At 46.1% G+C, this 18958-nt stretch overlaps 1 protein-coding gene across 2 annotated transcripts in view; it reads left to right on the top strand.

The window, feature by feature from the left end:
* LOC123999894 (speckle-type POZ protein) overlaps positions 1 to 18958 on the top strand; it is a 101409-nt gene that overhangs the window by 22694 nt on the left and 59757 nt on the right. The window contains exon 3 of one of the 2 annotated variants that reach the window (XM_046305910.1): positions 310 to 385. The exons of the other annotated variant lie outside the window; for it this stretch is intronic. The gene's annotated coding sequence lies outside the window, so the exon portion shown is untranslated. The remainder of the gene's footprint in view (positions 1 to 309; positions 386 to 18958) is intronic. 2 annotated transcript variants of the gene reach the window in all.

Below are 18958 nucleotides of genomic sequence, written 5' to 3'. Positions count from 1 at the left end.
TTCTAGTAAACTTAACAAATCGTTAAATATGATCTGAAACAACCGTCTAGATGGAACAAGAGGTGAACAGAATCCTTTATGTAGAAATTGACCATCACCCACATGGTATTTCTCAGATTAAATTACAAGTATGTATGTTAAAATAGTTGTGTGTGAAGGCCCTCGTGCATGCTGGTGTATGTATGAGTGATGTGCGGGGCTGACCCTGCAGTGAGAGCCCTTAGCAGTGATCAGAGACCAGTGTCTCTTTATGGAGTAATTAGTTCCGGGTTTTAGAGGACCTGTCACTGGGTTTCTCTCATCCCCCAGCCCCCTTCCACCTCACCTCACCCGCTCCTCGGTCAGTGGCTCCATCCCCTGTCCTCCTCTCTCACAGCTGCTCCAGGTAATTGACGCCACTTAAGATCATTGAGTGTGTTTTTAAATTTTTGTATTTTATATTCAGTGGATTTGCTATGCTCTGCTTTATGCTGGCTTGTTTCACCATGCCTGACTGGCCCAGCGTCGCTCACCTGACCTGTCACTCACCCTTGGCTGGCCTGCCAGCCGGCTGCCAGGCTCAATGAGCTCCCAACGCTCTGTCTGTCCCGGTCAGCACAGCAGAAGTGGCCCTGGAGGACCTGGCCTGGCAGGGGATCGGTCCACTCACAATTAGTTAAGACACTGCATTACAGACACTTTAATGAGAACAACTATTGTGATCTATGTGAGAGAAACAACTCATGCAAGACTAAAAATCTAAGGTGGATGAAACCTCAAATCGCTTCATATAGACTTTATCCAAGCTGTTATTGATTGGTATACTTTATTTAAGCAATAAGGTCAGAGGGGGTGTGGTATATGACCAATATGCTTAACCACGACGCAAAGCGGAGTGCCTGGACACAGCCCTTAGCCGTGGTATATTGGCCATATACCACAAACCCCAGAGGTGTCTTATTGCTATTATAAACTTTACCAATGTAATTAGAGCAGTAAAAACAAATGTTTTTATGAACTGGGTGGTTTGATTGGTTGAAAGCCATGTTATGTCAGACCATATACCACGGGTATGACAAAACATTTAGTTTTACTGCTTTAATAATGTTGGTAATCAGTTTATAATAGAAATAAGGCTCCTCTGGGGTTTGAGGTATATGGCCAATATACCACGGCTAAGGGCTGTGTCCAGGCACTCCAAGTTGCGTCGTGCTTAATCACAGCCCTTAGCCTTGCTATATTGGCCATATACCACACCGCATCGGGCCTTATTGCTTAATTATACCATGGCATTGTTATATACTTGTTGGCTTGAAGGGCATGGTATGTTTGCACGGTAGAATTCAATATAGTTAATTCTTACATGTTCTATGTTTGAGCTGCTTTTGAAAGCAAAGGTCATATTGAAAACATTAGCATTGTTCTATTGGATTTTTCATAATAGCATGCTAGGACTGATGGTTTAGTTCGCTAAACAAGCAAGTATGTTTGTTTTGGTTACCAAGGCAACTACTGTAGCTATCTAGTAAACTTTCTAGCTACTTCAGTGGATGTTGAATGCATTTCTAGCGTCATGTTAAATTATAGCCGTGGTATTAAAGGGATAATCAACTAGAGGCTCTCTGGAAAATAATGCAACTCTGTGGAAGGTCAGTTCCACTCTGCTAGCGTGTCGTGGAACACAATTTCCAGGTCTGTATTTATTTTAAATCTTTACCCCTATTTCTCCCCAATTTCGTGGTATTCAATTGGTAGTTAGTCTTGTCTCATCGCTGTAACTCCCGTACGGACTCGGGAGAGACGAAGGTCGAGAGCCGTGAGTCCTCTGAAACATGACCCAACCAAGCCGTACTGCTTCTTGACACAATGCCCACTTAATCCTGAAGTCAGCCGCACCAATGTGTCGGAGGAAACACCCGGCCCGCCACAGGAGTCGCTAATGAGCGATGGGACAAGGACATCCCTGCCGGCCAAACCCTCCCCTAACCCGGACGACGCTGGGCCAATTGTGCGCCTCCCCATGGGTCTCCCACTCGGCTGCGACAGAGCCTGGACTCGATCCCAGAATCTCTAGTGGCACAGTTAGCGCAGCGATGCAGTGCCTTAGACCACTGCGCCACTCGGGAGGCCTTTTTTATGAATATCGATAGAACGCATAGTCCCTCATTAATTATCCCTTACATGATTTGATCCTTTGAGACCACGCAACAACCTATCAGTGCTGGGAAAGGAATCCTTAGGACTTGTCTGATATACATATCTAACCCAGTCATTACTCCAACCATATTGCAATTACTCACTAACACATATGCTAACAGACGTATGTGGCAGCTCAACGGCCATATGTGACAGTGCAGGTTTACATCTTAAAGGTCTTTTTACAGTAATTATTTTTGGACGTATTACCGCCCAGCGGCCAACTTTGATCAACTGTGCTCTACATTCACTGACTGGCATCGCCTGTCGCTTGGCAACCTGGAAAGGTGTTTGATTCCTCTCCCTTTCTTTCACTCTCATCTTTCACCTGGTTTCTGTCTCACATTCGGCCTCCTGGTTCTAATTCCAGTTGCTGCGGCAACCCTGCAGCTGTTCTGCCGATGGCTCCCCCAGTCTCAAACAGGCTGCTTGTGTGGAGTTGCTTAATGATTAGGTTTTATTGCTATTTCTCCTCCTGAAGGGCCACAATCCAACTGTGATCAGCTCCTCTTCCACCCTGTCTGTCCCTCTTTCCTTCTTTCCTTTCCTCACTTCTGCCTATTTTCCCAGCCACACCTTCCCTTAAGCATCTACAGGTACTTGCTCTGTGATGTGCTGTTGTTTACGTTTACCGGTTTGTGAATAGTTTCCTTTGAGTGGGGACTTTCTCCATCACTCTCTCCGCGTCATTGTCTGGTGTTGTCACCATGAGTCTACGGGAACTGAATCAGTCTCGGTGGTGAGTTTGACAGGCCGGTTGGAGATTGGAAAGTGCCAGACTCTAATGACCATTACAGTGTGTTAATCCTTGAGAGGTGTGGCTGGGGGAAAGTTAACTCCGGCACAGGATGGACTGGAAGATGATGGCTGGAGTATTATATTGAGGATAAGCTGCAGTGAGGAGAATGGGTGGTGTTAAACTAAACTGGTGTGCTCTGAGAAGCAGTGAGGAGAATGGGTAATGTTAAACTAAACTGGTGTGCTCTGAGAAGCAGTGAGGAGAATGGGTAATGTTAAACTAAACTGGTGTGCTCTGAGAAGCAGTGAGGAGAATGGGTAATGTTAAACTAAACTGGTGTGCTCTGAGAAGCAGTGAGGACTTTTAAAATGTCACCCGGCACTGTGCGTGCGTGCGCATCTGTGCACACCAAACACCTGAGCAGCCTTATCTGCCTGGCATTTCCAACCTCAGAGAATACTGCTGCAGCCGGCGCTATCTGATGACTCACCAAAAGGCCTCCCTGAGAGAACATATTGAGAGGCAGCGAGCACAGGTACACTTAACCTGAAGTTGAATTAGGAAAGGTCAGACGGGGAGGGTGAGGTACGAGGTGGGGACAGCCACTTACAGCACTGTTATTGTTTGGATCTTATCTTAATGGACTCTGGCTTGGTGGATGTGATGCCTGTTGCCTGCCAGGCAGCTTTGCACAGCGCTCTGTGGTCAGATAATACACGGATCCTGGATCAGATCAGACTGGATGTTAAATCGACAACATGCCTCACTGAGATGGTCTGGAATCAGGTTGCAAAGATTTACAATTTTGTATATTTGTCTCATTCCCAGTCAAGACAGTGTTGGGTCTGAGTACTGACTAGACGCAGTGGCATTTAGAGGCCAGCCACCACACACACACACCAAGGTGTCTAGAGTAGAGATGTACTCGACACTCGGTGTAATCTCAACACTTCATCACAACCGCAGGGCTTTAAAAATAAACAGTTTTGCCCTTTAACCTTTGTAGCCTTCTGGTGTGTTTAACTTGTCTAAAGTATGGTATCTTTAAAGCAATTTTTTTTATTTGAATTTGTATTTTTTCTTTTTTCTAGTTGAGTATATTATTGTCTTGTCTGTGTGTGTGTAAAACTTAATAAACCGAGTAAAAAAATAAAAGAAATAAAAGAAACAGTTTGGCCACAGCTACAGGTGGTGGCATCTGTTAGTCTTCATGCACTGCTTCTACACCTTCCACAGAGAGGAGCTGCTCTTTCTCAGCATTCACTGTATAACTAACTCACTGTTTAATTCATGTATGGATAATATACATGTAGAAAGGCGAGATGGAAGTACGTAGCATTTAACTTCTTGCGTCTAGCCATCCCGGATCCGGTAACGTGACTACAGCCTCAAGCTCATTACCATAACGCAACGTTAACTATTCATGAAAATCGCAAATGAAATGACATTAATCTATTTGCTCTCAAGCTTAGCCTTTTGTTAACAACACTGTCATCTCAGATTTTCAAAATATGCTTCTCAACCATTGCAAAACAAGCATTTGTGTAACAGTATTGATGGCTAACGTACCATTTAGCATTCAGCATGCAACATTTTCCACAAAACCATAAAAGCATTCAAATAAAATCATTTACCTTTGAAGAACTTCAGATGTTTTCAATGAGGAGACTCTGTTAGATAGCAAATGTTCCGTTTTTACAAAAAATATTATTTGTGTTGACTAATCGCTCCGTTTTGTTCATCGCGTTTGGGTAAGGAAAAAAAAAGTCATTAAAACGTGAACTTTTTCCCAAATTAACTCCATAATATCGACAGAAACATGGCAAACGATGTTTAGAATCAATCCTCAAGGTGTTTTTCACATATCTATCGACGATAAAATCCATCGTGGCAGTTTACTTTCAATTCTGAAGAAATGGAACGCGCATGGACCTACAGATTACGCACACAGGACACCGGGCGGGACACCAGGTAAATGTAGTATGGTCAATCTTCTAATGATGTGCCTACAAACACGTCACAATGCTGCAGATACCTCGGGGAATAGACAGAAAGCGCAGGCTCATTCCTGACGCATTCACAGCCATATAAGGAGACATTGGAACACAGCGCCTTCAGAATCCGGGGCATTTCCTGTATGAAACTTCATCTTGGTTTCGCCTGTTGCATTAGTTCTGGGGCACGCACAGATAATATCTTTGCAGTTTTGGAGACGTCAGAGTTGTCTTTCCAAGGCTGTCAATTCCATGCATAGTCGAGCATCTTTTCGTGACAAAATATTGCACTTAAAACGGGCACGTCTTTTTATCCAATAATGACACAGCGCCCCCATAGGTTCAACAGGTTAAAATAGCGCTGCAGAAATGTAAACGAGGGAAGGAGTGTGTGCGTGCGGTGCGAGGTGCAGTGTGTAAATGTGGTAATTGGGAAGCATAGTGACGTCGGGGCACCAGAAGAGTAGCTAGCCCCTGTCGCATGGCGAGCAGCAGACAGATGGAGCTGAACTTATTAGTGCTGCTGCCTTCTCCTCCTTTCCCCAAGCTGAAAAGAGCAACACGAGAAGAAGGAAGGAGGGAGAGCACAGCTTTTCCTTCTTTACCTCCATCTCCAACCCCTCCCTCTCTTTTCTCTCACTCCTTCCTTTCTGCTTGTCTACTGTGTTGAGTGTTCGTCCAAAAAAGGCTGTTGTCCATGTTACTTGTTGTATTGTCTCTGTCCATGCATTACCATTCACTTGGACCCTCCATCATCTGACTCGCCCTTCTATCTCCATTACTAGACACAGCTCTGGTGATGGTGTACTACAGTGGGCTGACATGCCTATTCCACAGGGGGTTTGTGCTGTTGAATGGTCCTGCTTAGTCTCATTGTGGGGGGGGGGGGCACAGGTTCTCCTGGGGGGGCAGGAAGGGAGGCTGTGTTCCCTCTGTTAGAAATGAGGGAGGATCTTCAGAGGTGGGGTGAGGGCGACTGTTGTACTCCGTTATCTCCCTATGGCAGGCGTTTGCCCTTGATTGCAGTGTCTCAGCACACCAGCATGACAACTTAAGAGAGGGGTTGATCTTAATTGGCTCTGCTGAAGTATGTGTTTTTGAAGCTGATATGCTGGTGGCGATTGCAGCTATAGGTGTTCACATTCTTCCATGACTGTATATTGCTCCTAAAGTAGTTTAGTCTTTCTCTGTGAGATGCCTTGTGGAGAGGCAGGTGGGCAGTGGGTGGTCTGGGCCTTGGTGTCTGACCCTCACTGTCAGCTGTGTCTGTGTGTGTTAAGAAGTACATTTAGAAATGACAGGTTTCCATTTTTAATGAGAAGAAAAAAGCCTGTCCTCAGCTCAAAATGCTCGCCCCCTTGTCTTTCTGTTTCTCTATGCATCGGTGGACCTGAGTAGACCCACACACTCTCTGGTGGCTCTTTCGCCCGCTCGCCTCGCCCTCGCCTCTGTCTCGCCTCGCCCTCGCCTCTCTCTCGCCTCGCCCTCGCCTCTCTCTCGCCTCGGCCTCGCCTCTCTCTCGCCTCGCCCTCGCCTCTCTCTCGCCTCGCCCTCGCCTCTCTCTCGCCTCGCCCTCGCCTCTCTCTCGCCTCGCCCTCGCCTCTCTCTCGCCTCGCCCTCGCCTCTCTCTCGCCCTCTCGCCGCGTCCTCTCGCCCTCTCGCCGCGTCCTCGCCCTCTCGCCGCGTCCTCTCGCCCTCTCGCCGCGTCCTCTCGCCCTCTCGCCGCGTCCTCTCGCTCTCTCTCTCGCCGCGTCCTCTCGCTCTCTCTCTCGCCGCGTCCTCTCGCTCTCTCTCTCTCGCCGCGTCCTCTCGCTCTCTCTCTCTCGCCGCGTCCTCTCGCTCTCTCTCTCTCGCCGCGTCCTCTCGCTCTCTCTCTCTCGCTCGCGCTCTCTCTCTCTCGCTCTCTCTCTCTCGCTCTCTCGCGTCCTCTCGCTCTCTCTCTCTCGCCGCGTCCTCTCGCTCTCGCTCTCTCGCCGCGTCTCGCTCTCGCTCTCTCGTCCTCTCTCTCTCTCTCGCGTCCGCGTCTCTCTCGCGCGTCTCTCTCGCTCTCTCTCTCTCGCCGCGTCCTCTCGCTCTCTCTCTCGTCCTCTCTCTCTCTCTCGCCGCGTCCTCTCGCTCTCTCTCTCTCGCCGCGTCCTCTCGCTCTCTCTCTCTCGCCGCGTCCTCTCGCTCTCTCTCTCTCGCCGCGTCCTCTCGCTCTCTCTCTCTCGCCGCGTCCTCTCGCTCTCTCTCTCTCGCCGCGTCCTCTCGCTCTCGCTCTCTCGCGCGTCCTCTCGTCCTCTCGCTCTCCCTCTCGCTCTCTCGCCGCGTCCTCTCGCTCTCGCTCTCTCGCCGCGTCCTCTCGCTCTCGCTCTCTCGCCGCGTCCTCTCGCTCTCGCTCTCTCGCCGCGTCCTCTCGCTCTCGCTCTCGCCGCGTCCTCTCGCTCTCGCTCTCTCGCCGCGTCCTCTCGCTCTCGCTCTCTCGCCGCGTCCTCTCGCTCTCGCTCTCTCGCCGCGTCCTCTCGCTCTCGCTCTCTCGCCGCGTCCTCTCGCTCTCGCTCTCTCGCCGCGTCCTCTCGCTCTCTCGCCTCGTCCTCTCCTCGCCCTCTCTCGCTCTCGCCTCGCTCTCTCGCCGCGCCCTCGCCTCTCTCTCGCCTCGCCCTCGCCTCTCTCGCCTCGCCCTCGCCTCTCTCTCGCCCTCGCTCTCTCGCCTCGCCTCGCCTCTCTCTCGCCTCGCCCTCGCCTCTCTCTCGCCTCGCCCTCGCCTCTCCCTCGCCTCGCCTCTCTCTCGCCTCGCCCTCGCCTCGCCTCTCTCTCGCCTCGCCCTCGCCTCGCCTCTCTCTCGCCTCGCCCTCGCCTCGCCTCGCCTCGCCTCGCCTCGCCTCTCTCTCGCCTCCTCGCTCTCTCTCTCACCTCGCCCTCGCCTCTCTCTCGCCTCGCCCTCTCTCGCTCTCTCTCTCTCGCCGCGTCCTCTCGCTCTCTCTCTCTCGCCGCGTCCTCTCGCTCTCTCTCTCTCTCTCGCCGCGTCCTCTCGCTCTCTCTCTCTCTCTCGCCGCGTCCTCTCGCTCTCTCTCTCTCTCTCGCCGCGTCCTCTCGCTCTCTCTCTCTCTCTCGCCGCGTCCTCTCGCTCTCTCTCTCTCTCTCGCCGCGTCCTCTCGCCGCGTCCTCTCTGAATTACAAATTCAGCGACTTGTACCACTGCCGGGACTGTTCATCATTATAATTGTTAGACGTGCAGAAAGGACAGTGGGAGGAATGCATGCCGGTGATTGGGGGCCACAAAACATCTCAACTCATCATGAGTTGCAGTTGTTAAAAACAGATAACAAAACCTACTAATGAAAAAACTGTTTTAAATATGTGTGCATGCCCATGTGAGAGTTAGTCTATACAGGCTGACTCCCAGTCTTCACTTGAAGTTATTGAGGGGATGATGATGTTTTGGAAATGTGTTACCTCTGTATCTGATAGTATCTGATAGTCAATTCTCTATGTGAGGTGCGGCAGTGGGTGAAGGTTAACACAGTGTCTAATGACGAAGCGAAAACAGGTTTTTAGAAATGTAGAAAAATAAAACATACCTTATTTACATATGTATTCAGACCCTTTGCTATGAGACTCGAAATTGAGCTCAGGTGCATCCTGTTTCCATTGATCATCCTTGAGATGTTTCTACAACTTGGAGTCCACCTGTGATAAATTAAATTGATTGGACATGATTTGGAAAGGCACACAGCTGTCTATATAAGGTCTGGCAGTAGACCTCCAAGACAGGATTGCGTCGAGGAACAGCTCTGGGGAAGGATACCAAAAACATGTCTGCAGCATTGAAGATCCCCAGGAACACGGTGGCCTCCATCATTCTAAAATGGAAGAAGTTTGGTTCCACCAAGATTATCTAGAACTGGCCGCCCGGCCAAACTGAGCAATCAGGGGAGACTGGTCTTAGGGAGGTGACCAAGAACCCGAGTTCCTCTGTGGAGATGGGAGATCCTTCCAGAAGGACAACAATCTCTGCAGCACTCCACCAGTCAGGCCTTTATGGTAGACTGGCCATATGGAAGGAAGCTAGTCGTCAGTAAAAGGCACATGACAGCCTGCTTGGAGTTTTACAAAAGGCACCTAACATTTCTAAAAACTATTTTTTTCTTTGTCATTATGGGGTATTGTGTGTAGATTGAGGGTAAAAAAAATGATTTAATCAATTTTAGAATGACGTAACAAAACAAAATGTGGAAAAAGTCCATGGGTCTGAGTGCTTTCCGAATGCACTATATATATAGATGGATTTCAGATTTGACCTGGATGAATCCATTTGAAGGGTTTCAGTAAACTGTCTGAAGTATTTGTAGATTGGCGTACATTAGTAGTCAAGATATTGAGTTTCTTAAAGAAAGGTGCAGATGGAGCCAGGTAATTAGAGGAGGTGGCTAGTCTTGCATGTCTTTTGTCTGGTAAGTAATTTGTGTAGGTAGGAGGCATATGAAGCAGGCCTGATGAATCAAACCATTAATCTTTCTGATGATCCCAACAAATTTCATCACTTTCCTGCAAACAAGGGGCGGCAGCGTAGCCTAGTGGTTAGAGCGTTGGACTAGTAACCGTAAGGTTGCGAGTTCAAACCCCCGAGCTGACAAGGTGCAAATCTGTCGTTCTGCCCCTGAACAGGCAGTTAACCCACTGTTCCCAGGCCGTCATTGAAAATAAGAATATGTTCTTAACTGACTTGCCTGGTTAAATAAAGGTAAAATTAAAAAATGTAATAAGATCTTTCTAGGATGACTTTTCATCAATTGAAACTGAGGAATGTAGTGGATGTGACTTTCCCACTCATTGAGTTTCTTGCTCTATTTTTTTGTACAACAATTCTGGTAGATTCACAGCCATTTGCATAAACATAACCAATAGTATATGTATAATTATAAAAACTGTAATGAAATTTAGAAAGTAAAGTATGTCTGGAGTAGTTTTTTCCGAAAACCACATTGGTGCGACGTTCCTGTGGTAGAGCGTACTGAAATTGATTTAAACTCCATTAAAATGGAAAACAATGCATGGAGGATTGAAGGATACATGGCAGCTGGAGTTTGGGGTGGTTTTGGCCTCATCATGAATATCATGCATATCATGACTATGAAAAGCAAATGTATTTTTGTATTAACTGGACTGAGAGGCTGCTGAGATTAGTGAAGTACAGTGGGCAAAAAAGTATTTAGTCATCCACCAATTGTGCAAGTTCTCCCACTTAAGAAGATGAGAGAGGCCTGTAATTTTCATCATAGGTACACTTCAACTATGACAGACAATTTTTTTTAAAATCCTGACAATCACATTGTAGGATTTTTAATGAATTTATTTGCAAATTCTGGTGGAAAAAATAAGTATTTGGTCAATAACAAAAGTTTATCTCAATACTTTGTCATTGCCAACAACGTGTATATAACAGAGGTCAAACGTTTTCTGTAAGTCTTCACAAGGTTTTCACACACTGTTGCTGGTATTTTGGCCCATTCCTCCATGCAGATCTCCTCTAGAGCAGTGATGTTTTGGGGCTGTTGCTGGGCAACACAGACTTTCAACTCCCTCCAAAGATTTTCTATGGGGTTGAGATCTGGAGACTGTCTAGGCCACTCCAGGACCTTGAAATTCTTCTTACGAAGCTACTCCTTCGTTGCCCTGGCGGTGTGTTTGGGATCATTGTCATGCTGAAAGACCCATCCACGTTTCATCTTCAATGCCCTTGCTGATGGAAGGTTTTCACTCAATCTCACCATACATGGCCCCATTCATTCTTTCCTTTACACGGATCAGTCGTCCTGGTCCCTTTGCAGAAAAACAGCCCCAAAGCATGATGTTTCCACCTCCATGCTTCACAGTAGGTATGGTGTTCTTTGGATGCAACTCAGCATTCTTTGTCCTCCAAACACGACGAGTTGAGTTTTTACCAAAAAAGTTATATTTTGGTTTCATCTGACCACATGACATTCTCCCAATCTTCTTCTAGATCATCCAAATGCTCTCTAGCAAACTTCAGATGGGCCTGGACATGTACTGGCTTAAGCAGGGGGACACGTCTGGCACTGCAGGATTTGAGTCCCTGGCGGCGTAGTGTGTTACTGACGGTAGGCTTTGTTACTTTGGTCCCAGCTCTCTGCAGGTCATTCACTAGATCCCCCCCCCCCCCGTGTGGTTCTGGGATTTTTGCTCACCGTTCTTGTGATCATTTTGACCCCACGGGGTGAGATCTTGCGTGGAGCCCCAGATCGAGGGAGATTATCAGTGGTCTTGTATGTCTTCCATTTCCTAAAAATTGCTCCCACAGTTGATTTCTTCAAACCAAGCTGCTTACCTATTGCAGATTCAGTCTTCCCAGCCTGGTGCAGGTCTCCAATTTTGTTTCTGGTGTCCTTTGACAGCTCTTTGGTCTTGGCCATAATGGAGTTTGGAGTGTGACTGTTTGAGGTTGTGGACAGGTGTCTTTTATACTGATAACAAGTTCAAACAGGTGCCATTAATACAGGTAACGAGTGGCGGACAGAGGAGCCTCTTAAAGAAGAAGTTACAGGTCTGTGAGAGCCAGAAATCTTGCTTGTTTGTAGGTGACCAAATACTTATTTTCCAACATAATTTGCAAATAAATAAATAAAAAATCCTACAATGTGATTTTCTGGATTTTCTTTCCTCATTTTGTCTGTCATAGTTGAAGTGTACCTATGATAACTACAGGCCTCATCTTTTTAAGTGGGAGAACTTGCACAATTGGTGGCCGACTAAATACTTTTTTGCCCCACTATTTATTTTGGGGGGAAATGTGGTGTCCAACTTGGTTTATAACAAGGGACTGTTGTGACTTGACTTTAATTGATCTGATGGCTGTTATTTAATCCACTAACTATGTTTAATTGTTACTTGATTTAAAATAATCGTGTAACAATTAGCTAATTAGCATTTGGGGCACCACGGAAGAAGTTATTTAATGAGTTACAATCTCCCAAATTAAAGTCAAGAAGATATGGTATTGGTAACAGTCACTTGTTAATCCTTACCTTCTATCAGTTTTATTCTGAACAGTTGCAACCTTGGATCTGCAAGAACCCCGGCCCTGCTGATTATTCAGTACTACACAAATTGGTTTAACCTCTTGAAGCTAGGGGGCACTATTTTTATTTTTGGAAAAATAACTTTCCCAAAATAAACGGCCTATTTCTCAGGACCAGATGCTAGAATATGCATATAATTGACAGATCAGGACAGAAAACTCTCAAGTTTCCAAAACTGTAAAAATATTGCCTGTGAGTATAACAGAACTGATATTGCAGGCGACAGCCTGAGAAGAATCCAATCAGGAAGTGACTCTTATTTTGAAACCTCTGTGTTCCTATGCATCCCAATTTGACCATTGACAGGGACATCAACCAGATTCCTTTTTCCATGGCTTCCCTAAGGTGTCTACAGCCTTTAGATATGGTTTCAGGCCTTTATTTTGAAGAGTGAGCGTGAACGTGAAGTGGTCAGGTGGGGGCTCTCAGAGTGATTTTTGCGCAAAAGAGAGAGGCGGCCATTGTTCCTCCCGGTCCTAGTGAAAAGCCAACTGTCCCGGTTGATATACACTGCTCAAAAAAATAAAGCGAACACTAAAATAACACATCCTAGATCTGAATGAATGAAATATTTTTATTAAATACTTTTGTCTTTACATAGTTGAATGTGCTGACAACAAAATCACACACAAATTATCAATGGAAATCAAATTGATCAACCCATGGAGGTCTGGATTTGGAGTCACACTCAAAATTAAAGTGGAAAACCACACTTCAGGCTGATCCAACTTTGATGTAATGTCCTTAAAACAAGTCAAAATGAGGCTCCGTAAAGTGTCGCCTCGTACCTGTATGACCTCCCTACAACACCTGGGCATGCTTCTGATGAGGTGGCGGATGGTCTCCTGAGGGATCTCCTCCCAGACCTGGACTAAAGCATCCTCAAACTCCTGGACAGTCTGTGGTGTAACGTGGCGTTGGTGGATGGAGCGAGACACAATGTCCCAGATGTGCTCAATTGGATTCAGGTCTGGGGAACAGGCGGGCCAGTCCATAGCATCAATGCCTTCCTCTTGCAGGAACTGCTGACACACTCCAGCCACATGAGGTCTAGTATTGTCTTACATTAGGAGGAACCCAGGGCCAACCGCACCAGCATATGATCTCACAAGGGGTCTGAGGATCTCATCTCTGTAACTAATGGGAGTCAGGCTACCTCTGGCGAGCACATGGAGGGCTGTGCAGCCCCCCAAAGAAATGCCACCCCACACAATGACTGACCCACCTCCAAACCGGTCATGCCTGTGGATATTGCAGGCAGCAGACCGTTCTCCACGGCGTCTCCACACTGTCACGTCTGTCACGTGCTCAGTGTGAACCTGCTTTCATCTGTGAAGAGCACAGTGCGCCAGAGGCGAATTTGCCAATCTTGGTGTTCTCTGGCAAATGCCAAACGTCCTGCACGGTGTTGGGCTGTAAGGACAACCCCCACCTGTGGACGTCGGGCCCTCATACCACCCTCATGGAGTCTGTTTCTGACCGTTTGAGCAGACACATGCACATGTGGCCTGCTGGAGGTCATTTTGAAGGGCTCTGGCAGTGCTCCTCCTGCTCCTCCTTGCACAAAGGCGGAGGTAGCGGTCTTGCTGCTGGGTTGTTGCCCTCCTACGGCCTCCTCCACGTCTCCTGATGTACTGGCCTGTCTCCTGGTAGCGCCTCCACTAAGCTGACAGACACGGCAAACCTTCTTGCCACAGCTCGCATTGATGTGCCATCCTGGATGAGCTGCATTACCTGAGCCACTTGTGGGTTGTAGACTACGTCTCATGCTACCACTAGAGTGAAAGCACCGCCAGCATTCAAAAGTGACCAAAACATCAGCCAGGAAGCATAGGAACTGAGAAGTGGTCTGTGGTCACCACCTGCAGAACCACTCCTTTATTGGGGGTGTCTTGTAATATGATCACATGTTTTGGTTCTAGTAAATATTCTAGCAGCTGTGTTTAGCACTAACTGACGTTTTATTTAGAGCATTGCAGTAGTCTAACCTAGAAGTGACAAAAGGATGGATGGATACAAAATGGATACATTTTTCTGCATTTTTGGACAAAGTTTCTGATTTTTGCAATGTTACGTAGATGGAAAAAATGCTGTCCTTTAAACAGTCTTGATATGTTTGTCAAAAGAGAGATCAGGGCCCAGAGTGATGCCGAGGTCCTTCAGTTTTATTTGAGACTACTGTACACCCATCAAGATTAATTGTCAGATTCAACAGAATGTTTCTTGGGACCGAGAACTAGCATCTCTGTTTTGTCCGAGTTTAAAAGTTTAGCAACAAACCGCGCAGCAGCATGTAAATGAGTCTACAGGTTCCTAGTTGGCTGACAATATGACGGCTTGTTATAACATTAGAGGGGAGAGGGAAAGACACTTATCGTACATTTGGAAACTACGCTCACAGTAACCTTTCACTTTGCACACAAACCACCGCCCATGTCTGAATGCCGTCGTTTGTCATCCTCTGGTGAAACCAAACCGTCTTGAAAAGGGTTTTTGTTAGCCTTTCCTGTTGGCAACTTGTACACGCTCTGATTGTCCACCAGAGGTCACAATGTCCTTCTTAATTGTCCGGTCTCCAATGGGCTGTTTCTTAAGAGCAGCTACTTAGCTGTACTAGTGATTTATCTGTGAGGTTTTTCTAGTTTCTTCCTCGGGTAGATATTCAAAGTTCCTAACTCACTTTACATGCGCAGCTTCAGATTGACGGTGTCCTGGTCTGGTAAATTAATTTTCCTCACCCTGTGTTGTTTCTAACCATTTCAACATGTTACCACGCAAGGTGAGTTAATTTCTTCACCTCGTGTTGGTTCACTATTTCAACCATTTCCCACATGTAGCTAACGCTCCATGCTTTTTTGGTCTGATATGTTAATTCTTAACTCGTCCTTTAAATACTCTGGTAAAAAGGGGCGTTCCATTATCCTGACACGATCTATGAGCTCCCTCGGGGTGTGGCTAATCACATTCCTATCATAACAAAAATGGTTTTATCATTATTCATATTATGTTCACATCACTATGTCAGTAAACTTGACATAGTTGATAAAGTTGCAATATTTTCATTATACATTTTTTTAATGACATAAAATATACATTGGTTTTCCACATCTACACTTTGACCATTTCTCACACTTGTTCCACTGTTCACTTTTTTTGACGTTTTTTTGACGTTTTTGGCTGGCAAAATACTTTTGAACACATACATTCCGACCCCAATACTAGAGACACAGTTCTCTCCTGCTTGATTTACGACCGGGTGTGATGTGTCAAAAGTCTCCCCCCTCAGCCATTGCCAAGCTGATCTGACCCATTGTGATCCTCATGTGTAGTCATGACAGAACTGACGATTGTGGAGCGAGACTACATTAGACCTTGTGTTAGGCCTCTGTCAGTAAACAGCATTTATAGTAGACATTGTAGGTAATATAGCCTTCTATACGAGACCATAAATCTAATATAGATCTAAATCTAATAAGTCTGTCTTAGCTCTCATGTCTGTCAGTATAGACCAGTCAAGTTGTCAGGGGCAGCAAGAACTGTCACAACAATGTTGTATTTCGAGAACATAAAATAGGCCGAATGCTGACCAAAGCTGCCAGGAATATGTTAAAAATAAAAACATTTAGGCACATTGATTGTTTCCAGGCAACATAATTTGTGAGAGGAGAGGAATCCGAAGAGACAACTGGAGGGTATGGAGAAATAGAGCTTAAGACAGGCTTAGTTTTTGGTCCCTTTATGAGCAAGGACTGCTAATTACCAAGCTTTCTGGTCCTCAAATGTGTTTTGAAATCCACTTGATGTGCGAAATGGAGGCGAAAGCGTGTTACCTGGTAAAGTCAAACTGAAGGACGTCTACTTCAAAAACATTTCTTTTTGTTTGCTTTTTCTCTCATGGTCTCATTTGAATTATAACACCCAAATTATAGAGCATTTTAGAGTATCTCTCTGTGTTGCAGTTTTAAGTTTAAAGGGGATTTGGGTCCACATTGAGATTTTTTTTTTTGCTTCAGATAACGAAAAAAAGTAAGGGTCGAAGGGGGCGTGTTGGGGATCCCCACTGTCTGTCTGAAAGCACTCTTCTTACCTTACTGATTCCTTGGAGCTTATTATGGAAGTCAAGCGTCTCTTCACATTTACAGATAGATGTAACTATGTTTACAGCTCATGTCCTCTGCTAGCTGTAATGATTGCTTTCACAGATATGAACACGGGCCTCCAGACGATAGGAGTGGGGGTTGTAGATACTTTGTTGAGGGAAGTGCACAGGTCAATGAGAGAATACAGTCAATCGCCTGTGGTGATTTTTCCTGATGGTATGAGCCTTATGGTCTTACTTTTTAATTGGGCTCATCCCATTTATGTAATCTGACATTTTTTTTGTGTGTTGGCTGCATGAGGGAATACATGTGAGGTTTTCTGTTTATCTGGATATTTTTTGTGTTTTTGGCAGTTTCTCTTTGTTCACATTTTGCACCATGTTTCTCTCTTGGCCAGTCTCTAACGATGGAGTACCAGATACCAAGAAGGTCACTGTGAGGGAAAGGAAATGGGTCACCAGAGTTGTTTCCATAACCACCAATAGCAAGTTGCACCATCCATCTAAAATGTGGTTACTGCCGTGTTATGGCAATCAGCAGCCTTTCATGCTCCTCTGTTGGAGACTAATGGAACAATAGAGAAAAAATGAAAACATTTAAACGAGGCGAAGAGAAACTCCCTCTCACTTAATTTGCATTTTAATTATAAATCGCATAATTACAACGAGTAAGGTATCACACCAGTCTCTCTCTCTCTCTCTCCCTCCCTCTTCCTACCAGCTTTGCTTCATAGGTTCGAAGAACTCTAACTCAAAGTATTTCTTTCGGGTAGATAAATAAATAGGAGGAGTGGGAAAACTGCGGCAAGGCAAAGGTTAAAGCAGCATTACTATTAGCTCTGAAGTGTGTTGGTTTATACACAATCCCTTCTGGCAACTTGATGTGCAGGAGATGGATATATAGCTACTGTTATGTCTGTTCAGAGTCCTTCTATGGCCGCTGTCATCTTTAATCAGGAGAAGGTTGGCTTGTTAAGGCCTCCTAAAGCTCAACACTATTTGTCTTTGTCAAGAAAGCCTGTCATTTTGGAAGAAGTTATACTTACATGTGGTGTTCGACTGTGCCTATGTGACTGTATGTGAGCGTACAACTGTGTTTATTTGTCTGCACTTACAATTGCACACAGTTAGGTGTTCTGTTGTGAGTGTAGCTCTAGTTGATCCTACTGGAACTGTGAGCAAGGCTTCGGACCTGTGATGTAATGAGGGGGGACTAGGTCACATGGCAGCTGGCCAGCTTTGAAAGGAAGCAGGGAGGGGAGAGGGTTGGGATATAAGATGTGATAGAGCCATAGAAGAGGAGAGAGTGAGATCTAGGTTTAATGCCATGTCAACCTTCTGGGGGCTATAGAAAGCCAGAGAAAGGGGGTTGAGTTGGAGGTATACTGAGGGGAGTGAAAGGTGGAGATCTCTGGGTAGGGAGTCCGTGATATGGAGCCAGATAATGATATAGTATCAGTAGGGCTGTCTCCATGGTTCTCATAGGGCTTTTGTCTGAGTGGCTCTTAATCCATCGCTCCTGCCTGCAGCTCTGCAGCCCCGGCTCTGCTCTGACACAATCCTTGCCTCTGGTCTTTGTGTGTCTGGGGGATCAGGGCTGCTCTGTGCTGAGCTGGCTGGACAGACACAGCTCACCTTACATGCACCACAACCACCACGTGTACATGTCTGTCAAACAGGTGCTGTATGTTACTCTTCTGACTGTCAATCCTACCTGTAACTGCACTCCATATATGTTGTCTTCTCTTGCCCTTAAGGCCAATATATCTTCCTGTCTTTATTTATTGTAGCCATCATACTACATTATCTACTCTCCAATCTCTGTATCTTAGCCTGTTACTCTTTTGATTCCTGTATCTTAGCCTGTTACTCTTTTGATTCCTGTATCTTAGCCTGTTACTCTTACCTTTTTGATTCCTGTATCTTAGCCTGTTACTCTTACCTTTTGATTCCTGTATCTTACTCTTTTGATTCCTGTATCTTACTTTTGATTCCTGTATCTTAGCCTGTTACTCTTTTGATTCCTGTATCTTAGCCTGTTACTCTTTTGATTCCTGTATCTTAGCCTGTATCTTAGCCTGTTTCTTTTGATTCCTTTATCTTAGCCTGTAACTCTTACCTTTTTGATTCCTGTATCTGGAAATCAAGTTATCCCTTTACTCCTCCCTGTATGTCACCTGTTCCTTTGACCCTCACTGATCTTGGAGCAGTTTTTATCCCAGACTCAGTGAGACTCCTAGATCATATCAGAGCTAAGATCACACGTCAACTGCTCTCCACACAGCAGCCGGCTAGCCTGCAGGGATAATTATACTTACTCTAATAGCAGAGTGTTTCAGTGATCAGTTATGACTGGTCTGTCTGTCTAATTGGTGGGGAACCTTCAGTCAGTACCATGTGTGTTTTTCAAATGAGGGTCAGAGCCTTCAGCTGATCAATCTAGTCTGGTCTGGACACACTGCTTTAATACGCTCCCTTTCATCGCTCTACCACCCTAGCCGCTTTTAATTCAACCTGACCTTCTAATTAGCAGACTTCATTAACCCTCTGTCAGATGTCTCGCCAGAGCTGGAGGAAAGGAAGGTGTGGGAGAGGAGGGGGGTGATGTTAAAATAAGGTAACGAGAATCTACGTATTTTGATATGTGAATAAACTTCACCCCCCCCCCCCACTTCCTCTGGCTGCACATCCTCCACCTGGCCAGGTGGTGGCGGTGTCTGGCTGCTCGGTGCTAGCTAGCGTGTGTCTTCTCTTCTCAGCAGGAAGCGGGTCCGGAGGGAGAGGCTGCTGGGTGGTGCCGTGTATTTGATGTTTCTCTTTCATGTTGCAAGTGAAAGGGAATTTAAATGGAGAGCCGTTATGCGTCTGCTTT

Source organism: Oncorhynchus gorbuscha, linkage group LG16, assembly GCF_021184085.1.
Source record: "Oncorhynchus gorbuscha isolate QuinsamMale2020 ecotype Even-year linkage group LG16, OgorEven_v1.0, whole genome shotgun sequence".
Lineage (NCBI taxonomy): Eukaryota > Metazoa > Chordata > Actinopteri > Salmoniformes > Salmonidae > Oncorhynchus > Oncorhynchus gorbuscha.
Note: the sequence above shows the minus strand (reverse complement) of the source record. Positions and strands in the feature narration are given on the sequence as shown.